This window comes from Zalophus californianus, chromosome 4 (genome assembly GCF_009762305.2).
Source record: "Zalophus californianus isolate mZalCal1 chromosome 4, mZalCal1.pri.v2, whole genome shotgun sequence".
NCBI lineage: Eukaryota > Metazoa > Chordata > Mammalia > Carnivora > Otariidae > Zalophus > Zalophus californianus.
In genome coordinates, this window is record NC_045598.1 from 125,696,233 (window position 1) to 125,723,327 (window position 27,095).

Below are 27,095 nucleotides of genomic sequence, written 5' to 3' on the forward strand. Positions count from 1 at the left end.
ATCAGACATTCATACATATGTCTTACAAAACTTAGCACATGGCTAACATCATTGCAGGAGCTTAGTAATCATGGATTCCTTTTTTATTTGTAGTTTCGATATCCTTTAATGGTCTCTGGAGGAAGGTAGATTTTTTATTCATATTAATAATACCACATATATATTTATTAGTATTATTTATTTCTGGATATACATTGTATTAAGCTAGTTGATTATTTCCAAATTCATGTAAATGCAAATAATATAAAGGTTATCATACTAATTTTCTTCTGATTATAAAAGTAATACAATATAGAACATGGAGAAAAGTAAAAAAATCAAAGTCACCCACAATTCCCTTATTCAGAGATAAGAATTGTTAATATTGTAAAATATTTCCTCTCCAAATTTTTGTCTATGGAAATACTTATACTGAGGAAATCATTAGAGATGATGCAATTTATGTATAAGGATGCTTATTATAACATTATTTATCATATTTAAACCTAAAAGCAACAATTGTTCGAAAGAGAGTAATGGTTAAATTTATTATAGATTATCATATCCATATCCATGTTCAAAAGAGAGTAATAGTTAAACTTATTATCGATTATCATTTTGTAGGCATTGTTTGCAGCCATTATTTTTTAGCAGCTTTATTGCGATATATTTTACATACCATAAAATTCACTAAAAAAACACTCATTCACTGTTAAATGCAATGATTTCTAGTATATTCACAGTTTTGTAACCATTACCACAATCAATTTTAGAACATTTTTACCACCCTGAAAAGAACATTTTTACCACCCTGTACCTGTAGCAATCACTCTCCCAATCCTCTGTCTCCACTCAAATCCAGCCATAGGGAGCAACTAATCTAGTTCCTATTTCTATAGATTTGCCTATTCTGAACATTTCATATAAGTGGAATAATACAGTAAGTGGTTTTTATGTCTAACTTCTTTCACTGAGCAGGAAGTTTTCAAGGTTTATCCATGCTGTAGCAAGTATCTCTACTTCATTCCTTCTTATGGCTGAATAATTTTCCATTGCATGGATATATCACTTTTTGTTTATCCACTTATCAGCTGATAGACATTTTGATTATTTCCACTTTTTGACCATAATGAATAATTCTGCTATGAATATGAACATTCATATACAAGGTTTTTGTGGGCATGTCTTCAGTTCTCTTGGGTATACACCTAAGAGTGGAATTATTGGGCCATATAGGATATTTTTAAACATTTGAGGAATTGCCAGACTGTTCTCCATAGTGGCTGCACCATTTTTCCTACCAGCAAGGTATAAGGTTTCCAATTTCGCCACATTTTCACCAATACTTGCTATTATCTTTTTTTTTTATTATAGCCATCCTAGTGAGTGTGAAATGGCATTTTGTGGTAATTTTGATTTGCATTTTCCTGATGGCTAGGATATATATATATCTTTTCATGTGCTTATTGACCACTTTGAAGAAATATTTACTCAGATTCTTTGGTCTTTTTAAATTGAGTTGTCTTCTGTTATCGAGTTGTAAGAGTTCTTAATATATTCTAGGTATAAATGCCTTATGAGATACATAATTGGTAAATATTTCCTCCCATTCCGTGGGTTGTCTTTTCACTTTTTTGATAGTGTTCTTTGAAGTAGAAAAGTCTTTAATTTGGTGAAGTGCAACTTATCTATGTTTTTGTTGCTAGTGCTTTCAAGTGCTAAATCTGAGGTCATAAATATTTAGCCTTTTGTTCTAAAAGTTTTATAGTTTTAGCTCTTACATTTAGGTCTTTGATCCGTTTTGTTAATTTTTGCATATCATGTGAAGTGAGGGTCCAACTTCATCCTTCTGCATGTGGCTATCCTGTTGACCTGGCCCTATTTATTTAAAAGGCTGTTCTTTCCCATTGGATGGTCTTGGCATCCTTGTAAAAAATCAGTTGGCCATAGATGTATGAGTTTATTTCTGAGCTCTCAATTCTATTCCAATGATCTACATGTGTGTCTTTATGACATTACCACATTGTTTTGGTTATTCTTGCTTTGTAATACGTTTTTAAATCAGGGAGCATGAATGCTCCTACTTTGTTCTTCAAGACTGTTTTGGCTAATCCGGTCCTTTGCAATTTCATGTTAATTTTATAATCAGCTTGTCAATTTCTATGAAAAAAATCAGCTGGGATTCTGTTGAGTCTCTAGATCATTTGGGGGAATATTGCCGGCTAAACAGAATTAAGTCTTCTGATCCATGAACATGGGCTATTTTCCCAATTTTTTAGTTTTTAATTTCTTTTAATAATGTTTTATAGTTTTCAGAATTTTATACTTCTTTTGTTAAATTTATTCCTAAGTACATTATTCTTTTTGAAGCTATTATAAAAATTGTTCATTGCCATTGTATAGAAACAAAATTAATTATTTTGTATATTAATCTGGTATCCTGCACCTTGTTGGGTTCATTTATTAGTTCTCATTTTTTAATGGCTTTCTTAGCATCACCATACAATATTATGTCATCTGTGAATAAAGTTTTATTTCTTCCTTTCCTATATGAATATTTTTGATATATTTTTCTTCCCTAATTGCTCTGACTAGAACCTCTAGTAAAATGTTGAACAGAAGTGGTGAGAGCAGACATTCTTGTCCTGTTCCTGATTGTAGGGGGAAAAGCATATAGTCTTTCATAATTAAGCAGGATGTTAGCTGTGGGTTTTTCATAGATGTCCCTTTATTAGATTTGGGAAGTTCCCTTTTATTTTTATTTTATTGTGTTTTATTTTTTTGTATGTATTTTTTAATGTATGTATTATTTTTAATGTATGTATTTATTTATCATGAAACCTGTCAAATGCTTTTTTCCTTTACTTATTGAGATAATGATGTGCTTTTTTTTTCTATTGATATATGAGTTGATTTTAAGACGTTGAAACAATCTTGTATCACTGGGATAAATCCTACTTGTCATGGCGTATAATTCTTTTTATATATTGTTGGGTTCAGTTTGTTAGTATTATGTTAAGGATCTTTACATCCATATTCGTAAGAGATGCTGGTCTATAATATTTCTTTCTTTGTGATGTCTTTGTCTGGTTTTGGTATCAGGGTAATACTAGTCTCATGAAATGGTTAGGGAAATGTGTTCTCCTCTTCTGTTGTAGGGAAGAGTTTATTACAATTTTGTATTAATTCTCTTAATGTTTGGCAGAATTCAGCAGTGAAGGCAGGGCCCAGGTTCTTTTCTGGGTAGTTTTGATTGCTAATTCAATGTCTTTACTTGTTAAAGGCCTATTCAAATAGTTTATTAATTCTTGAATTAGTTTTGGTAGTTTGTTTTTTTCTAGGAATTTTTCCATTTCATCTCAGTGGATGGACAATTGTTCACAGCATGTCTTTATAATCCTTTGTATTTCTCTATGGTCAGTAATAATGTCCCCTCTTTCATTACTGATTCTAGTATTTTGAGTCTTTTTACTTTTTTTTGACCTATCTTGCTAAAGATTTATCAATTTTGTAGATCTTTTCAAAGAACCAGCTTTTTGTTTAATTTTCTCTGTTGTTTTCCTGTTCTCTATTTCATTAATTTTTGCTCTAATCATTATTATTTCATTCCATCTATCTGCTTGAGTTTAGTTTGTTCTTTTTCCAATGCCTTAAGGTGGAAGTTTAGATTATTGATTTGAGATCTTTCATCTCTTTGAGTATAGGAATTTATAGCTGTAAGTTTCCTCTAAGTACAGTTTAGCAACATTCCATAAGCAATGATATGTTGTATCTTCATTTTTCATCCATATCAATGTATTTTCTTATTTCCTTGATGAATTTTTCTCTGACCCATTGATACATCTTCTTCCATTCTTTTACTTTCAACCTATTTGTATCTTTGAATCTAAAGTGTGCTGTAAGGATGCCCGGATGGTGCAGTCAGTTGGTTAAGTGTCTGGCTTCGGCTCTGGTCATGATCCCAGGATCCTGGGATTGAGTCCCTCATGTTGCTCAGCAGGGAGCCCGCTTCTCTCTCTGCCTGCTGTTCTCCCTGTTTGTGCTCTCTCTCCCTGCCTCTCTCTGACAAATAAATAAATAAATCTTAAAAAAAAATAGTGTGCTGTAGGCATCAAAAAGTTGGATCTGGTTTTTCTAAATCCAGTCTCACAGTCTTTGCCTTTTGATTGGATTGTTTAATCCAGTCACTTTTAATATTATTATTGATATAGTTGAATTTATGCCTATCACTTTATTTTTGGCTTTCTGTATGTCTCTTTTCTTCTTTGTTCTTCTATTCCTTCTTTATTGCTTTCTTTTGCATTAAGTGCATATTTTCTAGTATAATATTTTAATTACTTTGATAATTTTTTCACTGATTTTTGAGTAATTTCTTAGTGACTGTTCTAGGATTTATCATATGCATCTTTAACTTATTAGAATCTCTTTCAGATTTACACTAACTTAATTCCAGTGAGATATAGAAATGTTACTCCTATTTAACTCTAATCCTTCTTCCATCCCTTTTGTGCTACTATTATTTTACATATCACATCTATATATGTTACAGACTCAACGATACACTGTTATAATTATTATTTTATATTTTTTAAAGAAGGTAAAAATGGACATCCACATGGAAAACAATGAATCTAGACACAGAGCTTTCACAAAAATTAACTCAAAATTTGTCCATAGACCTAAATGTAAAATACAAAACTATAAAACTCCTAGAAGATAACATAGGAAAAAACCTAGATGACTTTGAGTTTGGTCAAAAAAACCCCAAAAGCACAATCCATGAAAGAAATAATTGATAAGGTAGACCTCATTAAAATTTAAAATTTCTGCTCTGTGAAGGACAATGTTAAGAGAATGAGAAGACAAGCCACAGATTGGGAGAAAATATTTGCAAAAGTCACATCTGATAAAGCATTATTATCCAAAATATACAAATAATTCTTAAAATTCAACAATAAGAAAACAACACAATTAAAAAGTGGACTAAAGACTTTAGCAGATGCCTCAGCAAAGAAAATATACAGATGGCAAATAAGAATATGAAAAGATGCTCCATATTTTATGTCATCAGGGAAATGCACATGAAAACAACAATGAGATACCATGACACAACTATTAGAATGGCCAAAATTGAGAACACCTACAACATCAAATGCTGGTGAGGATATGGAGCAACAGAAGCTCTCATACATTGCTGATGAAGAATGTAAAATGGTACAGCCACTTTGGAAGACAATTTGGTAGTTTCTTTATAACTAAACATATATTTATCACATGGTTCAGCAATTGTACTCCTTGGTATTTACCGAAAGGAGTTGGAAACTTATATTCACACAAAGATGTGCACATAGATGCTTATTGCAGCTTTATGTTTAATTGCCAAAATTTGGAAGCAACAAATATGTCCTTCAGTCAGTGAATGGATAAATAAAATGTGGCCAGACAATGGAATATTATTCAGTGCTAAAAAAAAACAAATGTGCTATCAAGGCAAGAAAAGACATGGACAAATCTTAGATGTATATTATTAAGTGAAAGAAGCCAATCTGAAAAGTCTACATACTGTATGATTACAAATATATGAAATTCTGGAAAAAGACCAGTGGTTCCTGGGGTTGGAGGGAGTGGAGAGATGAATAGGCAGAGCATAGAGGATTTTTAGGGCAGTGAAAATACTCCATATGATATAATAATGGTGGATATATTTCCTTTTTTTAAAAGATTTTATTTATTTCAGAGAGAGAGCACGAGTGGGGACAGGTGCAGCAGGAGAGGGAGAAGCAGACTACCCCCTGAGCAGGGAGCCCGATGTGGGGCTCAATTCCAGGACCCTGGGATCATGACCTGAGCCAAAAGCAGATGCTTAGCCAACTGAGCCACCCAGGTGTCCCTGATGATGTATATATTTCACTATACATTTGTCCAAACCCATAAAATGTAAACACGAAGAGTGAACACTAAGTAAACACATAGTAAACTATGATCTTTGAGTGATTATGATTTGTTGGTGAGGGTTTATCCTTGGTAAAAACGGTACCACTCTGGTTAGTGATATTGATGATGGGGGGGCTATGCATGTATTTAGGGGGAGTATGTGAAAAATCCCTGTACCTCCCTCCCAATTTTTTTGTGAACATAAAACTGCTCAAAAAAATAAAGTCTTAGAAAAAGGTGAGAGGAGAAAGAACAGGTATATATTTATAGAGTTTGCTATGTAAACTTTCTTATTTACCACTTTTGGTTCCCTTCTTTTTTTCTTGTGGATTTGAATTACCATCTGGCATCACTTCCTTATTCCAGTACAGCTTTGCACCCACCCACTTTCTTTGTTCTGTTAATTGTCAAATATATTACATTTCTATATGTGTGGGTCCAGAGGTTCCTGGGTGGCCCAATGGGTTAAGTGTCTGCCTTCGGCTCAGGTCATGATCCCAGGGTCCTGGGATGGAGCACTGCATTTGGCTCCCTGCTCAGTGGGGAGTCTGCTTCTCTCTCTGCCCCTCCCCCCACTCATGCTCCCTCTCTCTCTCTCTCTCTCAAGTAAATAAATAAAATCTAAAAAAAAACTACTATATATGTTATGGGTCCAGAAACACACACACACACACACACACACACACACACATATATGTTGTTTATACAATTACTTTAAAAAGCAGTTAAAAGAAGAAAGGAGATGAAATATGCATTTAGAATGCACTTTATAATCACATTATTACCTTTACTGTTACTCTTTGTTTTTCATGTGGATTTGAATTACTACCAGGGGTCACCTGCTTTCATCTTGAAGAACTTCCTTTAGTATTTCTTGTTAGGCAGGTCTTCTAACAACAAATTCTCTCAGTTTTCGTTTATCTGTGAATATCTTTATTTTGCTTTCTATTTTGAAAAATAGTTTTGCTGGATATAACATTCTTAGTTAATCTTTTTTCTTTCAGCATTTTGAATATGCTATCCCACTTCTTTCTGGTCTCTTGTTTCTGCTGAGAAGCTAGCTGTTTATTTTATTGGGGTTCCCTTTTACATGATGAGTCTTTTGCTGCTTACAAAATTTCCTTTTTATTTCCATATTCGTATTTGCCATTCTTTTTGTTTCAGCATTTTTACTATGATACTTCTGAATGTGGATCTCTCTGTGTTTATTGTACTAGAAGTTCTTTGAGCTTCTTGATGATTCATGTTTTCATCAGTTTGGGGAAGTATTCAATCATTATTTCTTTGAGTATTTTTTTTAAGATTTTTATTTATTTATTTCAGAGAGAGAGCTCATGCATGCAAGTGCAAGGGCAAGTGGGGGGGGAGGGGTAAAGGGAGAAGCAGACACCCTGCTGAGCGGGTGGGGCTCGATCCCAGGACCCTGAGATCATGACCTGAACCGGAGGCAGACGCTTAACCAGCTGAGCCACCCAGGCACCCTGTCTTTGAGTATTTTTTCTGCTCCTTTCTCTCCTTTCCTGATACTCCCATTACACATATGTTGGTGTGCTTAATTGTGTCCTACATTTCTCTGAGGCTCTGTTCATTTTGCTTCATTTTCTTTGTTCTGTTCTTTGGATTGTATGATCTCTATTGACTTATCTTCAAATCTGCTAATTCTAATGACTTTTTCACTCCAATTATTGTTTTTTTCAATTCCAGAACTTTGATTTGGTTCTTTTTTACAGCTTCTCTCTTTGATATTCTCTTTGATGAAACATTGTCATTCTACCTCCCTATATTTCTTTAAGCAAGGTTTCTTTTATTTCTTTCAACATATTTATAATAGATGCTTTGAAGTCTTCATCTGTTAAATCTGACATCTGGGTACTCTCATAGGCAGTTTCTGTGCCTGTTTTTCCCCACATATAAGACATAGTTTCTTTCTTGTCTTTTCTTTTTCTTTGTTTCTTTGTTTCTATCTTTTTCTTTTTCTTCTTCTTCTTCTTCTTTTGCATGTCTTATTTTTGTTGTTGTTGTTGTTCAAAACTGGAATTTTAGGTAGTAAATTATAGCAATATAGGATACTGTCATCCCTCATCCTGGGGGCTTGTTTTTGTTGTTGTTTGCTTATTTGTTTAGTAACTTGGCTGGACTATATTAATCAAGTCTATTTTCCTACCGTGTGAAGCCTGGGATGCTGCCTCTCAGAGGGCATATCCTTGAGCATGTGCACAGTCCCTGGCATGATAGTGGGTTTAGCAGGGCACTCTTTAACAGTCTCTTCTCTTGATCTCTTGATTGCACCATCTGCCTCTGTTGGTATCACATGTAGCTGTTAGGCTCCATTAATTGCTGGCTGACTGGTTTATTGTTTTCAGCAATGTCCTGGGGCATTAATTGCTCCATAGTCTGACTCAACTACAGAAGTAGTTTGCAGAGGTAGTTTTTGAGACCAGTTTTTTGAAGATTTTTTCTGAAACCTAGGCGTTCATAACTGTTGTTTTCTCTGGTAAACTAGCTGGCCAAGATTTAGCTTCTTGCTCTCATGGAGCTACCAGCTTTCTCTTAACTGCTTCCCACCAAATTCTCTAGTGTTTTCAAGAGCACCCATAGGCTCTTTGTTTCAAATAAAGTTAATTCCTTTGGGCAGTACTTCAGAGATCTCTTTTCTTATGGACTGCCTGCCGCTTAGGCAAAATCTCTAAGCCACTGTTCCAGAGCTGGGGGTAGGGGTGGGGGTCCACTTTTATCGGAGTGATACTCCTAATTTATAAGTAGGGCACTGGGGGAGGGGAGATTCTCCAGTGAGGTCAATTGGAATACCAGTACTCTCTTGGCTTGCCATCCCTAGAGTACAGCCTCCACCATATGTATGGAGGTTGGATGGATGAAGAGCCTCTACCCTCTCAGTCTCATTCACCAGGAATTTATCTTCTGCAACTTGGATCTGGGAGGATGAGAAATTCTGGTGGGCCTCCCTCTCTCGGGGACATACCCGATCCCTTGACTAGTTGCTGAGGGTAGGGGCAGCTCCTTGGCCATATTCACCTGGATTGGAACATCTTGCTGGAAGGTAGGGGTGAGGAGGAAGGGAATGGGTCATGGCTCAAGTGCCACAGACTTCTGTTCTTATGGAGATTTAGTAGATTTTCTTGAATAAGTGTTTCTTCATTTGCTGTACGCACTTAGGGCAATTTCCAAAGACTTAAAATGGTTGTTTGTTTGTTTTATAATTTTCACAAGATATAGTTGTTTTGCTGGGGCCTGTGTCCATAGAGCAAATTCGTCCTCCATTCCAGAAGTGGAATTCCCAACAGTCATCACATTTTTGAAGAATATTTAATTACATAAGAAGATGGTCATGACATAACAGCTGATAAAATTATGATTTAGGGACACCTGGGTGGCTCAGTCAGTTAAGCATCTGCCTTTGGCTCAGGTCATGATCCTGGGGTCCTGGGATCAAGTCGTACGTCAGGCTCCTTGCTCAGCAAGGAGTCTGCTTCTCCCTCTCGCTCTGCCCCTTCCCCCCACTTGTGCATATGCTTGCATGTTCTCTCTCGCTTCCCCTCTCAAATAAATAAATAAAATCTTTAAAAAAATTCTTTCAGCAGAACACCAATTTTGTATATCATGTATATGTACAGGGGTTTTGAATATATATATTTTTTATGTATTAAAAGAGAAAAGACTGGAATAAAATACACAAAGTCTTAACAACTGATCTTTCAGTTATTTTCCAAATTTTGTTTAATGAATATGTATTGTTAATATAATAAAAAATTAAAATAAAATATAATATTTTGGTAGCTTTAGCATAAGCATGTTTTCACTGACATGCCCTCCTGGCTGACTATAGTAATATTGTAGGAACAGCAATATTGTAGAAAAGTTTGTACAAGTACATTATACTAGTAAGTACCAATACATTATAATTATGGGTCGCTGGTATATTTGTATAAATCAGATGACAAGACTTAAACTGGTCTATTTTGGGCAGTCAGGAAATAAAATTATATTTCACACACTTTCCACATTTGTCTTTTCAGTTTCTTGCTTGTGATGATGATGGTGATGATGACAATGATAAGAATGATAGGCAACTCTGTGCACTTACAATGTGCCAGATCCTTTCCCTTTATTATTTGATATAATCTTCATATTCTTTTGAGATAGATACTGATATTATCTTTGTTTCATATGTGAAAAAGCTAGGGTATAGATAGAATAAGTAACTTGCCTGTTTCAATTAGGAATGGGAATAGAGACCAGTAACAGAAAGAGAAAACCTGATTATCACAGGCTGAAACATTTAGGACTTTTTTTTTTTTTTTTTTTTTTTTGCATGGTAACAAAAATCAAGAGGACTGGCACTCCTTGCATTTTTGTTCTCTTCCATCCTTAGGGTGCAGCATTTGGCCTCAGAATTGCAAAATCCTTCTAGACCTCTAGACATTGTTTCTTGAAGGATAGAAGAGTAGAAGATGGGCTGAAGGGGATATAAGCCAAGTTTATCCCTTTAAAAAACCTTTCCCCAGAATATCTTCCTTGTAAATTCCATTTCCTTCTCATTGGCCAGAACTGGTTCCATGATCACGCTCATCTTAGAGGAGTTTGAAATAAATATCTTAGCTCTGGAGCTTCTATGGTTGAAAAAGACAAGGGGGGAAGACAATGGCTTTTGGGCCATTCATTCTTTGTATTACGCAGTCCAACATCATATAGCTAGTAAATTGTGCCGGTAAATTCTCTTAACCTCTCTAGTCATCTGCCTGCAGGTATTCAGAGATTCTATTTAGAGTATACAAATGATTATTATAACATTTTGCCATTGGTATGACTTTTAGATTTGTAGTCACAGAGTCAGGCAGAGGATTGAGAAGAATTTATGATCCAGGAGATGACACCAGGAGGGCTGGAGAGCTGTTGTCTGAGAAAGACCTAAAAAGAATGCAGACTTAATCATGCAACAAAGGGATTAGTTTAATTCAGCCAGGGTTAACAAGGGGAGGGTGAAGGGAGGTTTGTAGAATTCTATTTCCGAAAACCAAGCCATAATCACGATAAATTAAGCTGAAAAAAAAAAAAAAGATAACACAAACCCAGGGAACAAGTATTAGAATTCTCTCTTGTCACATTTCTCATTGCAAGTATGCATCCTCAGGGCTGTGTCCCTGTCTGGGATCTCTGGTTGATAAGCAACCATCTCAGGGTCTCAGGGTCAGTGCAATCACCACAACTTGTCTGCGATGTTACAACTCCACTTTTGTCTATCTAAGTGTTCTTTCAACCATATGGAGTTTTATAATTAAATGTGGATATAATAAAATTAACCAACCCACAAATAATACTGTTGTGTAAAATATAGGAATAAGTTATCATTGGGGAATCTCCTGTATTTGCTATTTGAAGTATAATGCTTAAAACAGATTACCCATGTGCTTTCAACTTTATCCACAGTATTGGTTTCAGACTTATAATTTTAAATTGATAAATTTTAAATTTAATTCTATCAATTAAATTGATAGAATTTGGCTAATTTTATGAATAGTTCTGAAATTTTCAGGATAACTATGAGCTTCACTATTTATGTGCAGGTGTTAAATTTATTAACTAACAGAGTTGTTTTGCTTATAGGGATTGTTGAGTTTACCTTGCCAAACATTTGAAGTCCTCAAAGAGAATAGTAAATACGTGAACTTCGCATGGAGTTAAGGAATGTAGTTAAGGAAGTAACTAAATAACTTGGGGGATTAACTACATTTGTAAATGGGAATGATTCTCATAAAAAAATTTAGCTTCTTTAGCTTGAGTTAATCAAATATTAGTAAAAGAATAAGTGAAAGTGATTCATATTTTATTAGATTTATCAATAGAATAACAGAATAACTTGTAAATTGCACTTAAAATGTAAGGAAATCAGGTTTTAAAGTTTGTAATGTTAATCAGTAAATATTAGTTTAAAACCAAAGTAACTATAAGTAGTTCTTTCTCTGCACAAAGGCCCCCTTGGACCTTAAAAGGCTGCACATTGACACATTTTCATTCTGGTTGAATAGAGGCTTTATGTAGCAATTCACTGTTTACACAGCCCATAGCACTTGTCTAGACAAGGACAATAAGCTGGTTAATGCCAAATATGAAGGGAGCAGCAGGTTCCAAGAACTCGTGGTGCACTCTGGTTAATGGGAGGGATCTTTCTCTAAGATGCCTGCCATTCTATCCCTTGCATAGCATTCTACTTAAAATGATTTTTTTTTCTAACTATGAAGAGAAATCTAGCCTTGGATTAAGGCAAACAAAGGGTGTCCCATTCAGCAGGTTTGGTTCGTCTGACAATGGAGCCAACCTCGTAGTGCTCACGGGATTCCTATTCGCATGGATTTGGGCCTATGTTCTCACAGTGAGAGGCTTCAAGACCCTCCAGAACAGGGAGAGTTTTATATTTTTTTGTAAAATAAATGATTTTAAATTGTATCAGCATCCTTCCTTGTCTAACAGAACTTCAGTTTATTCATCTTGGTTATGTCAAAACTGCTGGATTGGGAATTCATCCGCTGAAGTATCATGTGATTAACTGTCCTCCATAACGTATTTCTGTTTCTGTGTGTCTAAATTAATCATCAGTAGAATAATGTCCTGTTTTGTCAGGAGGAATGGAGGGCTTACTAGTTTGTTCTTATTGGCATCCCCTTATACAGGGCTGCTGGAGAAAGCATTCACCAGTGGGATTTCATGAGTTTGAAGTTTATTGGTAGATGTGTCTGTTGGAGTAGACATCAGTGGCCCTGTCTTTGATAATGAGTTGTCTTGTCTTCTGTGACAATCTGCTTTACAAGTAGTCAAGAGCTCTCTGATGCACTCCATCCTAAAATCTCTGTTACTTCAGCAAAGCTTCCTTTGTCAACTGGCTTTATTTTAATAATTTTACCTGATGCTTTCAAGAGTAACCTCATTTCCAAAGCCCTTTCGTGTGAGGGATAGAATTCACAACAAAATGGCCTCCCTGATGGCCAGGCAGACACACAGGGAATGTATTACTCAATCCTTTGGCTTCTAGAGGTGATTTCTAACCATGGAGTCCTCAGAGCAGAAGGGATTTGGGATTGGTTTCTAGCCACATCCCTGGGCACAGGCCTCAGTCCTATGGTCTATGCCTTCTGGTGTGCCTTCCATGTGGTCAGAATATTGCCTCTCCTGGGCCCTCTCTCAGCTCTGTTAACCTCTCTGACTCCTGAGTCTGGCATTTATTTAGCCAGGGCTGTCTGTTTTCTCTAGCTGGGGCACCAGATCCAAGTGTGGAGGAGAGTGTGGCTGAGGCCCTGCCACCATCTGGCCTTGGCATGGTTCTGAACACAGCTGCTTACATTTTAATACACTACAAACCACCTGGGGGATCTTATGAAAATGCAGATGCTGATTCCAAAGGTCTGGGTGTGGGTGGCGCTGAAAGTTTGCATTTTTATCAAGTCCCCAGGGGATTCTAAAGCTGCAGTTCTTGGGCCACGATTTGAGTAATAAGGATTTAAAAGACATTTTAGGTATAGGCACATCTTGGAGATACTGCAGGTTTGGTTCCAGACCACCACAATAAGGGAAATATCACAATAAAATGAGTCAAATGAACTTTTTGGCTTCCCAGTGCATATAAAAGTTATGTTTATACTTTACTGTAGTCTATTTAGTGTGCTACAGCATTATGTCTAAAAAACAATGTACATATCTCAATTAAAAATACTTTATTGCTAAAAAATGCTAACCATCCTCTAGGCTTTCAGCCAGTCATACTCTTTTTTGCTGGTGGAGAGTCTTGCCTCAATGGCTGGTGACTGATCAGTGTGATAGTTATTGAATGAAGGTTGGAGCAACTGTGGCGATTTCTTAAAATAACAGCAATGAAGTCTGCTGCATCGATGGATTTTTCTTTCATTTGAATACTTAGAGACCGTTGTAGGATTACTAACTGGCCTATTTTCAATATTTTTGTGTCTCAGGGAATAGGGAGGCCCGAGGAGAGGGAGAGAGAGAGACAGGGGAACCGCCTCTTCATGGTTCAGAACACACATAACATTTATCAATTATTCTCACCATCATATATGGGCACAAGAGTGGTGCCCCAAAACAGTTACGGCAGTAATATCAAAGATCACTGATCACGAATCACTATAACAAATATAATAATGAAAAAGTTTGAAATATTATGAGAATCACCAAAATGTGGCCCAGAGACACAAAGTGAGAACATGCTGTTGGGAAAAATGGTGCTGATAGACTTGCTCCATGCAGGGTTGCCACAGACCTTCAATTTGTAAAAAATGCAACATCTGGGAAGTGTAATAAAGTGAAATTCAATAAAAGGAAGAATGCTTGTAGTTAATGAATTGATTAATTAATTTGTCTTCTATCTCTTTTCTTTCCTTCCTTCTTTCCTTCCTTCCTTCCTTCCTTCCTTCCTTCCTTTTCCTCCTCTTGTTAGTAAGAAACCTGTGCTTGACTAAGGTTAATGTAATTTCTGTCTATTCTCCAAACTTGAGTTACACTTTAAAACATCACCTTCTACTCCTACACCAACATTCAGGTAAAGAGATGTACGGTGATGGTGGTGGTGGTGGTGGGCTGAAAACTCATCTTGTCATGCAAATGGAAACCTTTTGAAATGTCCTTCAATTCAAAACTTCTGCCTAGATTCACTGTGGATCCTTGTTTGTAGTGTGTCAAATAAGATTCTGAAGATAATTTCTTTATATCACTTGTCTTTACTCCCTTTTGAAAAATGAGGCTCAGTTTTTTTTTTAAAATATACTCTTTAGAAAAAAGTAATTTTCCTACTAGATTCTGGTGACATTACTACTTTTGGATCACAAGATTCCCATCAGTAGTTGTCATTTATAATAAAACTTATTTGTGAAATAGCTTGCCTCTTATGCTGGAATGGGGAACAAATGTTTTTCATAATTAATAAAAACAACAAAATTCTAAGGATATTAAGTTTCTAGTCCTTAATTTTAAAATTAAAAACACTACAGTGGTTTTTTTTTTTGCATGGTGTGTGCTCTGTACATTTCAGTGGCTTTTTTATTCTATCCTATTTTTTTTTTTTTAACTCTTGCTGCAGCAGCTGGTCTCATACACTTAGCAAAGGTACTGAGTTTCCTCTGCATGTTGTCATGTCAGATGTGGTCAATGATATCCTGTTTCTGAAGGAACAAGTACAACTTCCTTCATACTGCAGAAGCAGAAGCTGCCTCAGAGAATGAATAAATTCCACCCAGAAAAATATTCTAAACATTATTATCATAACTTAACTTTACAAGAGAGGAAGCCCTAATGATAACTAAACATTATTATTACTCCATGTTAACTTCCAGTTTCCCAACCTTTGCTAGGAGAGCTAGAAGTAGATCAAAAAAATGTGGATAATGTTACTGGGCTGGTGCTTCAGTTTACTCTACAGGTGCTGTTTAGCTGAAGGGAGCACCTTGATTTGCTAGGCTGACTCCTATTCATTTCAAGGATGGGCAGCATGCTTGCTTGGGATTGGGTGGTCCCTAGGAGCAGGTGGGGGGGGCGGCTGGACCCTTAGAGGAACATTTATTCACTGGAGTGAAGCAGTAGGTCAAAACTGCACACCACACTTTGTCACAAACTATCAGATTTCTCTCCTAAAAAAAGAACCTGTGTATTATGCTGCCAGTTTCTGGTTCTGCCAACATTATTTCTATCACTTCCCTGGCTTAATTGATGTCATGTTACCTAAATATCATTTAAATATTAATATAAATAGCACTGCTAAGCATTTACTATGTGCCAAGGATAAGTTATTAAATTCTTTCAACAACTCTATCTCCATGTTGAGAATAAGGAAACAGACTCCAAGAAGTTAAGTAACTTGCCCAAAGTCCAGGAGAACAAGGGTTGGGGGTGGATGTGGTCTGCCTTGAGTTCTGGTAGTAAGGAGGTGCACTGTCTGCAGATAATTTAAATATAATAAAACTAGCTAAGGGGCTTTTTCAGTTGGACATCTGACTCCTCTTTTTGGTTTGGGTCATGATTTCAGGGTCGTGAGATTGAGCCCTGTGTCGGGCTCTGCACTCAACACTGAGTCTACTTAAGAGTCTCTCTCTCCCTCACCCTCTGCCCCTCCTCCCACTTGGGTGCTCTCTCCCTAAATAAAATAAATAAAATCTTAAAAAAAAAAAACCTACCAAAAAACAAGCTAAAAGTCAGACTACGTTGTTTGCTTTTTTGAAACATTTTAAAAATTTGTGGTAAAAATATACATGATATAAATTCACTATCTTAACCATTTCTAAATGTACAGCTCAGTGGCATTAAGTATATTCACATTGTTGTACAGCCATCACCACCACCCATCTCCAGAACTCTTTTCATCTTGCAAAATTGAAAATTTGAACCCATTAAACAATAACCCCTCATTCCCACCTACCCCTAGTCCCTGGCAAACACCATGCTACTTTCTGTCTCAATGGATTTGACTACTCTAAGTCCCTCAGAGAAGTGGGTTTTTCCTTTTGTGACTGGCTTATTTCACTTAACATGATGTCTTTAAGGTTTATCCATGTTGTGGCACATGTCAGAATTTCCCTTCTTTTTTTAAAGGCTGAATAATATTTCATTGTATGGATATACCACATTTTGTTTATCCATTCATCCATCAGTGGATGCTTGGGTCACTTCAACTATTTGGCAATTAAGAATATGCTCCTATGAACATGTTCCATGGGTGTGTGTGTGTTTAAATCATTATGTACCAACAATGCTAAATAATGGCAGTGATAAAATACTCCTTCCTGAAAAAACATTTTTTGGTCCAAGTTTTAAGCAACTATTGTGGGTATTACTGGATTTTAATAACACAGTATATGCCTCAAAATTAGAGTATTTTACATATTACTTTTCCTTTCACAAACATTGGATTCTACCCGGAAGTTAATTTGTTTAGAGAATAAGTTTTTGATGGTTTGAATTTGTTTTAGCTTGCTTTGACTGCAGTTCATATCTTGAACCCCTGTACTATTACATATACCTGAGTTTAAATACTAAATTTAAAATGAACAATGATAGTATATGATTGTAAAGACAAAGAACAGAACTTGAGTTAGTGATGCTGTCATTCTACATGAATAATTTGGAGGGTTTTTTTTCTTTAAGATTTTAATTAATAAAACAGATGTCAATTGTGTGGTATCAGCTTTTTGTTTAGTAAGTATAAATTTTAGTTCATTCATTAAATATTTGGATGAATTTGAGTACCTTTAGCTTTGAAATTTACTTTGTAAAATTGTTAGTTGTTTTGAAACTAAAGAATTAATTGAGAAAATAGTGATCATTTACTGATTATTTCATGAGTATTACTGAAAATAACAGTCGTATAGAGGAGCGAATGTTAAAAATAATGATCTACTCTGGTTGTCAAATACTTTGGATACATTAAAATCACAAGCTTATAAATAGCAGGGCATGTGTTCAAATCCAGATTGGTCTAATTCTGTGCTGTTTACCCCTAATCTATGCTATTTAATTACTAGCAAGTTTGCCCATTTTCTAAAGATAGTTTGCTATCTACCTGTACAGTATAATGGTTAAAACACCTACTACAGAGTGAGTACTTTGTGGTGAACATGGCATTTTTCCTTCTCAAGAAACTTCTACTCTTAGTGGGGAAGAAAAACTGTATAATAGGTTGAGTGTTTTCAGAAAATTAACCCCTTATCTTATTTTTTGTATTGCTCTTGTTTTGCAGCTTTGGGGAATGTGGAATAATGAGAATCAAGATCTTTTTCCATTTCTACCTAGATGGAGAGCCCTATGTTGTACTTATAAAGTCTAAGCACCTTATACCCATTCTATGCCACGTGGTATTAAGGGTGGTTCCTGAGTTTGCCAGAGAATCAGTACCCAGCAGGTTAGCATGCACCTTTTCTGCTACTAGTGGACTGAAGAGAGATATTCTGGTTTGACTCAGGGCAAGGAATAAAGACTTAAGTGGGAAGGACAGGAATGCCTATCTGTACACGTGCGCCGGGGGGCGGGGAGGAAAGAGCAGAGGTTTCCCGAGATGTAAATAAAAGTAAGGAGTTTGAGGGGTTGCTGTATATGACGGAGTGGGGCATATAAGGTGGGGAGGCGATCCAGACTGGTCATTCCATGCTGAGGCTTTAAGTGGCTATGAAGGCTCTGTGTCCTCCTGCAGCTGTGGAGAGTGTTGCTGCGGGGGGCGAGGCGGGGGGTTGGTAGTCTCTGAGTTTACCAGAGGATCAGTACCCAACAGGTCAGCATGCAACTGCCACATCATGTAGCTACAGAACCAGTTTCCTGATAGTGCATGAATTCAGAATTCTTGGGTGATCTCATGGGAGTGTGGGGGGAGGGAGGAAGCCCATGGATTGAATTCTTATGATTCAAGAGAACGAGAATAAGAAGCGCATTTAGTTTTAATTTTAGAAATAATGGAATGTGACATTTTTTCCACCTGAGTAGTGAAGAGTAAAATTCCTGCTTGCTACACAAATAAACAAGCAAGTGCAACACAGGGATGAGCAATGTTAGGCAAAGCATAGAAGGCACAGAGATCACTTGGGGGTGGGGCAGAAGGCCTCCTAGGAAGAGATGTCCAAGCCAGGAATGAGGAGCATTAGCCAGGAGAAAGGGTATTGGGACGCACCAGGGAAAGAGAAGGAGGAAGTGTGCCCCAGGCAGAGGGGATAAAAGCACAGAGGGCAGATGAGAGAAAGAACAGGAGTATTTGGAAACATAGATGGTTGGACGGTTGGCACCAGGTGACATAAGATGTGACAGATCTGGAAGACCCCACACTGAGACACTAGGGATTTATCTTGAGGGAAATGGGGCAAACAGTTGATGTGCTTTTTGCAGAGGAATGAGGGATGAGATTTAGGCTTTAGAAATATCACCCTGGCTGCCAAGGGGAGTGGAGACTATAGTGGCGTAAGACCAGCCAAAGAGAGACAAGTTGGGAGACTATCTGTTGTTCTGTGAAGCCTCATCAGAACTTTTTGAAACCCTTGAGGCACCTTGAATTTGCATTTTTCACAAATCCCTAAGATAAATTCATTCTCCATAGGCACCTCAGGTTTTCTATTAGTTTCCTAGGGCTGCCATAACAGAGTATCACAAAGTGGATGGTTTCAGATAATAGAGATTTAGTATCTCACAGTTCTGGAGGCTAGAAGTCTGAGATTAAGGTGTTGGCAGGGCCAGGGTCTCTCTGGAGCTTTAGGAGAGAATCTCTTCCACACCTAGCCTCTGATATTGCTGGCAATCCTTGGCATTCCTTGGCTTGTAGATGCATCGCTGCAACCTCTGCCTCCATCATCACATGGTTTTCTCCTTGGATATCTCTGTCTTCACATCATCTTCCCCCTGTGTGCATGTCCGTGGCTCTTCTCCTTTTCTTTTTTCTTTTTTAAAGATTTTATTTATTTATTTTAGAGAGAGAGAGCATGAGTAGGGGGGAGGAACAGAGGGAGAGGGAGAGAGAATGTCAAGCAGACTCCGTGCTGGGTGCAGAGCCTCATCACCCTGAGATCACCAACAGAGCAGAAACCAAGAGTTGGAAGTCTAATGGACTGAGCCACCCAGGTGCCCCTCTCTGCTCCTTTTCTTATAAGGACATCAGTTAGATTGGATTTAGAGCCATCCCTACTGCACTATGTCCTCATCTTTTTTTTTTTTAAGATTTTATTTATTTATTTGACAGAGAGAGAGATCACAAGCAGCGGGAGCAGCAGGCAGAGGGAGAAGCAGACTCCCCACCGAGTAAGGATCCCGATGCTGAACTTGATCCCAGGACCCTGGGATCATGACCTGAGACGAAGGCAGACACTTAACTGACTGAGCCACCCAGGCGCCCCAGTATGACCTCATCTTAATTAATTATATCTGTTAAGATACTTTTTCCAGATAAGGCCACATTCTGAGATTCTGGGAAAGACATGAATTTTGGGGTGACGCTATTCCACCCAGTACAAGTTTCATGCGAGCACATAAAAGCTGATCCCTACTGGCTTTGAACCAAGAGGCCCTGGGATGCTGCCTCAGCAGTTACTTTCCCTTTGCAAGGTTAAACCCAATGTAAGGATGGACTACTGTATTCTAAAAGTATGTTTCCTTAGATTGTTTATGCATAGATTATTGTATAGATTCACTTGGCTTTTTCATATCTATAAAGGTTGTTATTGAGATTCTAACAGTAGAAAGATTGTAGAGGTATCTGCTCCACTGAAGTAAATGCTATATTCTTCATTGAGACAACATATGTTTTCTTTTTTTAAAATTTAAATTCAATTAGCCATCACATAGTACATCATTAGTTTCAGATAATAGTGTTCAACAATTCATCAGTTGCACACAACACCTGAGACAACATATATTTTCAACTCAACATAACTTATAAGTCTCCATGAGAACAGAAGCCAAATAAATTTTTAAGGCACAATGCTATTCAAACATCCATGTCCATTTTAATTAAACACTAAAGGGAAAGTTTGGGTAATCAACTGTTTCAGGGGAAATACTTGTAATTTTGAATGCAAAAATCTGTGTATAATTTAAAAGCTTATCAAAAAATTCAGAGATAAAGCTTATATTTTGTCACCAAAAGGTAGTTTCAGCTATTTACCAAAATGATAAAAATAAAACTGGGACATCCAGAAATTGAGGTACATTCTTACTATATCACATGCATGTTTAGTATAACATAGGGACATACTGTACAATTTACAGCACAATCTCTCTGTAGAAGGAAAACATCTCTAATACACTGTTAGATGGGTAGCTTAACATTTTCCTTGCTTTTAGTCTGTACTAGAATACTTAAGCTTTATTGTTTTTTCTATGAATCAGATCATGTAGTCTACAACAATCATGACTATTTTGAAGATTACACACAGGCAAAAAATTTAAGGATCCTCGACCTGTTTTTCTTGTCTGTGGAGAAAGCTCCTTTTGGGTCCTGAATCCATCATGAAACATATTACTTATCTCTTTTAATGAGAAGTCATATTTTGTCAGACTACCATCAAAGGTCTTTTTAAATTTGTTCATAAAATTTTGAACCAGAAGGGCAGAACAATGGCCCTATATGCTTCTCTTCAGGTTTATATCACTCTTTGGTAAGAGCCATCAACCACATGCAAATCCACCTAGCTGTGCCGCTTTCCCAAACACCTCATGGAGTGGTATGGGAGACTTTGCTGGGCGCCTTGTGAAAAGCTACTAACACTGCGTTTGTTTACTTCTTTTTATCTGACTAGTTAGTAACTAAGTGTGGTGGTGACCTCATCAGGAAGGTTTGTCCTTTTTGTCCATGTTGTATACCTCATAAAGTTCATTGCCTCCTTTAAGTGCTATTTATATGGCTTTTCAGTTCATTTAGTTAATTCATTCATTAAGCACCATTATTAGAACATTATTAGATGCTCAAGATGCAAAAATGAATTAAATTGGTATGTTTTCAGGGTACCAAGTAAACCAGGCATGCCAATCAGCATACCTGTTCTGCATTATAACATAAAATGAAGCAATTAGAAAGCTCTATCTCTAAATCACCAAAAGGAAAAGGGATACATTATTATGTGGTATGCATGTTTATTAAAGTTCTTATGAATGTAGCACCAAGTGTTATAAACATATGATGATATGATATCTCAAGCCTTACCAAGATATGATTACCAAATGAAGTCACCTGTATGTCCAGGCTTTACTAAGAATTACTATTTGATACATCTAAATAAAGTCACACTTTTGATAATAAATTATTTTGCATTGAGTCCTCACTCATGAAATTATTGCTCTTCAGTGCGATATTGGCTTTTTCTCTCTCTCCCTTTCTATATCCATACACATATACAGATGTGCACACACACACACACACATTACTACTATTAAATTTTTTGGTTCATTTACTTGAGAATAAGTTGCAGGTATCATGACCTTTCACTTCTATGTACCCGATCATATCTCCTAAATCCCTAAACACCTCCTAAGGACAAGAACATTCTCTTACATAAGCACAATTCACTAATCAAATTCAGGAAATCTAACCATGATATATTATTGTTATCCAACATACATCCCACTTCAAATTTCACCAATTTTCCCAATAATTAAATGTCTTCTATGGCATTTATTTCTCTGATCCAGGAGTCAATCCAGGATTACACATTTCTTTGGTTGTCATGTTTCTTGTCTCCTTTTCTCTAGAATGGTTTCTCAGCTTCTCTGTGCCCTTTATGAAATTCACACTCTTGAGTATAGGCTAGTTGTTTGCGGAAGGTCCTTCAGTTGGGTTTCTCTCATTATTTCCCCAGGTTATTTTTCAGAGTTCCCCAGGGCACTGCCTCATGTGTGATCTGGAGCCGGTCCTTCCAGTTCTGTCTGTCTGGCTGATTTAACTGCCCTTCACATGGCTGCCGCTTCTGCTCCTACACACTTCAAGAGAAGGCCCAGCTCTCTCTCTGTTGACAGCCACCACTCAGATCCACTCAGGCCTCTGAAAAAGGGCACTGCAGCCCCATGGCCTCTCACTCCAAACTCTGAATGGTTGTTCCTTAATTCCTCACAGCACACCTGAGGCCGGGCTGTAGCTTTTCAACAGAACTTCATTCAATGTTTGAGGGTAACACAAACATAACACAGAGAATGATGTCAAACTGCTACTAAAAGTTGTTACTCTTAGAGCCCACAGGCTAACACATGACCTCAGAGTCTTTAAATAAAGTGGTTCCCACCTCCATATGAAAGGGTCAGTTCACTCGATCACAAATGCTCCCATACTGTCAATGGTAGGGAGTTCGGAACCAGCAGGGTACCAAGGCCTGGAGAGAGTAAACCATTATCCTCAATGTCCTCATTTCCTGATTTAGGATGGGAAGATTTACTTCCCAGGATGAGAGATACTGAAGACATCCATTCCCTTACCTGGGAACCTTACTTTTGAGTATTAATCAGGCTCCATGGCTCAGCAGATCCAGTCCTCCCAGACCACATTTACTAAAGTTAGACTGTCTAATTTTATATTACACCACATGTGGGCCACCAAGAATGCAGCCTGGAAGAATTACCACAAGCCAAATACAATTCCTTTATAGCCTTTCCTTCAGCATGCAGTGAAGAGAAGAATGGTTCTTCACACCCCTACTACAGCCAGGTTTTCATTCCTGATCTCCTGTAAACAAATGCTTGGGCAAGAATCAATCATCACATCTCCCAAGACCAACCAGCAATTTTCAGACATAAGAAATTCTAAATCTAGATTGAGGAAAAAATTATAACTCTGCAGGAGCATAATTGAGCTTAAGATACACCCAATTTACATTACTAAATAGACTGTTCAAAGCATTTGCATTTGGGTTACTTCATCGCGTTTTGGCCTTCTTTTAGAAAAACAGTGAGTACTTACTTGCCCTTATTCCTACACAATTAAAAGGCCCATTGAAGTGATGTTTACAAAACCTGATTTAGCAGTTTGGCCCCAAAGGTAAATTCCAGTGTCTATCCCAGAGGTGAAACTGCTTATAACTTCAAGACTGGAAGGCTTTCCACCCTCAATTATTTTTACTATTTTAAGGCAGACTTCCAGTGTTTTCAAATGTCATACCTTTCCAGCTTTTTCACCCAGAGTCCTCTCTCAATGTCTTTTTTTTAAGTGACAGAATCCTTTTTTTTTTTTTTTTTTTAAGATTTCATTTATTTATTTGTCAGAGAGAGAGAGAGAGCACAAGCAGGGGGAGGCAGGCTCCCCACTGAGCAAGACTCCACCCCAGGACCTTGGGATCATGACCCGAGCCGAAGGCAGATGCTCAAGCGACTAAGCCACCCAGGCGTCCCTCTCTCTCAATGTCTTGTGCTCCTGCCAAACGAGCACTTTGCTGATCTCTGATTCTACCCCTTACTTTCTCACTTCCCTACTCTTGCTTCTGTGGGCCTCTCATCTTGAATACTCTCCCCATCATCCTGAACTCTCAAACTTATACTTAGCTGTCAGGGACCAACTCTAATGCCATCTCCCAGTCTTTCCAACTGGATGTGATAGATTTTTCCTCTTAAATCTCATAGCACGATATTTGTAACTTTTTCTTTTGGCAGCTATATTCTACCTTATGTTGCATTTACTAGGTTCATGTCTTATCTGTCCTACTAGGCTTCCTTCCAGTGCTATACTCCTCTTCATATCTCTCCCATCATCTGGCATGGTGCCTTGCAAATAGCAGGCATTCCCAAAAGATTTGCAGAGTTGAAGTGAACTAAAACCTAGTGAATATAATATCTCAATTGATAGCTCTGACCTAAATTACATCACCTGACAAATCTGAAAATACTAGTTCAAGAGTGAGAGATGAAATGTTTCAATTTGTTGTTAATTTGCCAACCACAACTTTGGCTAATCATTAGCAAAGACAGGCATTATAAATAGAGCCCTTTTCAAGTTAAAACTTACGGACATTTGATGACACAGAGTAGAGCAACTGGATATAATGGTTCCTGGGTTGTAGAGCTTGAGGTTTATGAGAAAAGTACAATCCCAGCTACATGAGAAATAAGAAATTGCTACCGCTGTCTCTCCTATTTGGTTGGCTATAGTGAATGGAAAGTTAAAAGTAGAAAAAAAAAGAGGATGTAATAGGCTGAAAGATCTTTAGTGACACATTTCTGGTGACGTTTTAGTCATTCTGTTACTATTATCAAATGTAGTCACTGAAGGCCTATTAGAACAGGCTGCTGGTCAGGTAATTCTATCACAATGTAATGAGATGGAAAAAATATCATATGACAAATGTACACAGGTTCCCCTTGGGGGAGACTCACCTTTCTTACGGATAAAGCCTTGAGAAACCTGTAAAGAGTGACTACTTCCCTGCAGGGTATAGGTGCAGATGGTTTGAAGTCTTCTGAGGAGGAAGAGAGACAAAAAGAGAAATTTATTTGCATTTGGGGTGGGGCAGGGGGAGAAAGGAGAGACAGAAAAGGAGAACAATAAATGCCATGTTGGGTGGAATACCGTGAACCAAGCAAGGTGACTCTTCTCAGTGATCTCCTGCGTACTCAGGAAATTTTACAAAATCACAAAAAGCTTGAGGTGATTGGATTTCTTCTGAAAACCAATAAAATGGCCAAGTTCTGCATCATGGTTTTTGTGGTAAATAAAGTTGAGACGGTAAGCTCTGGGGCAGGGGCCTGAGTCAGAGAAGAGCTGGAGGCCTTAAGTTGATGAGAGTCCCCAGAAATCCTGGGGACTTCCCCACACCCCTTGGAAATTAGAGGCTTTGAAAAAATTTCCCCCAGAGTCCAGAAATAGAGAGGCCCTTAGATAAAATCAGCATTGCTGAAGTTTGGTGGTCACAGGCTTATAATCTAATACTCCAGAAATAATAACTCATGACTTATTTACACAAACATTACCTCTGTTTATTAAAAAAAAAAAAAAGCAAATAATGCTTGAGGCGGTATCATGTAGCATTTATTTTTTTATTTATTTTGTATATTTGAAACTTTAGGGTTAGTTTATTAAGTTCAGTGATGAAAGCCAGCAGAAGAATAGTCCCCTGGAAATTATTTTTTCTTAGAAAAAAAGAAAGAAAAATCAACACGTCGGCACAGCCACGCACGCTGTGGCAGTCACACCTCTCTGCAGATGGGGATAGTCCATTCGTCAGTCAGATCATTCGCTGGGTCGGCAGGATTATTGTCTGGATCCTCCTCCTCATCCAAGTCATCCATTTCTTGGAACAGAGATTCATCTACCTCTACGTTGTTTCCAGCATCTTCCAAAAACTGGATATCAGATGTGTCAAGAATTATGATTTGTTTCAAAGAGCTGTTTCCCACTTAATTTATTTTTCCCAGCTTGTACTTCTTCTTTCATTCGTTTCTTTTTGATTTCCAAGGGTTCTGCATCAAACTTGGCCTTCCAACTTAAGAAATTTTCAGTGGTAACAGGAGTGCCATGAATGCTTTTCAGCTTCCTCTGCCTCTTTTTCTTTTTCTTTTCTTCTTCTCTTCTAGTTTTTATTTGATCTACTATTTTTTTTAGTTTTTCTTGCACAGCTGTCACTAAAGTAAAGATCATCACCATACCAAGGTTTTCTTCTGCCTATAATGCTAATAGTTTTAAAAATGTCGGAGACATCATTATCTTCTAGATTTTCCTGGGAGAATATTTCATAAAGAGGAGTTTCGTCTGGGTATTTTTCACTGTATGTAAACTTGAGGGTAGTCTGGACAGTTTCATCATTTTCTCCAGCCTCAGATGTCACAGTAATGGTGAAACTGGGTGGACTTTTCTGATAATACTGTGAAGGAGTTGGGGTAGATGGACTCCAGAGCCTCCAGCTCGTTGCGTGGCTCCTCGCTGTAATTTGTCATCGTGGCCCTCGCTGCGCCCATGGACCGCCCAGGCAGCCAGACAGCACGCTGCAGCTGGGACTGCAGCCGAGCCAGGAGAGCAGGCAGCAGCCCGACAGGTGCAGGTGTACAGTCCCCAGCTGGGAGGCTCGGGGCCCAAAGCAAGGCCGGGCCTGCTGAGCAACAGCCCTGCACGGGCCTACGCTTGCTCTCTAGTTCCTAATGTAGCATTTATGAGGAAAGATTCTGGAGCCACATGCCTGGGTCTGATCCTTAACTCAACTTTTTACCAGCTTTGTGATACTGAGTAAGTTATTTGACGCTTTGTGCCTCAGTTTCTTCATTTGAAAAATGGAGGAAATGAAAGTAGCTCTCTGTGAGCCAAGGGTCTAACGAGCCTATTACTCCTCTGTGAGACTTAGCCATTAGTTGACTATCCAGCTCTGTCCTCCTAGTGACCTGGAAAAAGTAGAAATGCCAACTATGTTACCAGACATTGTTGTTTATGGTAAAAATGAGCCCTGAGTGGTGCATTGCATCTGGACTGGGAGGAATTAGAAAAGAATGATAACTACCGATGGGGACATTAGGCTTTGGGCTTCCCTGAGTATGGTGAGCCTTAAAACTAGGTTTATACCTTGCAGGATCCTTGTAGCTATAACATCAACATCCTACAGGAGATATTAATGTATGACCCAGCAATTGTGCTGTTTGGTATTTACCCAGATGAATTGAAAACTTATGTCCATATGAAAATCTACGCATGAGTGCTTAGAGCAGCTTTATTCAAAATTGCCGAAACTTGGAAGCAA

General features: G+C 37.6%; 1 protein-coding gene and 1 pseudogene across 1 annotated transcript in view; both read right to left on the reverse strand.

The window, feature by feature from the left end:
- Positions 1 to 24,807, reverse strand: part of PDE7A (phosphodiesterase 7A) — a 210,742-nt gene extending 185,935 nt beyond the window's left edge. Inside the window, exon 1 of the mRNA XM_027604877.2 lies at positions 24,748 to 24,807. The gene's annotated coding sequence lies outside the window, so the exon portion shown is untranslated. The remainder of the gene's footprint in view (positions 1 to 24,747) is intronic.
- Positions 24,808 to 25,557: 750 nt separating this feature from the next.
- On the reverse strand, positions 25,558 to 26,304 carry LOC113925826 (annotated as a pseudogene).
- Between the last annotated feature and the right edge of the window lie 791 nt (positions 26,305 to 27,095).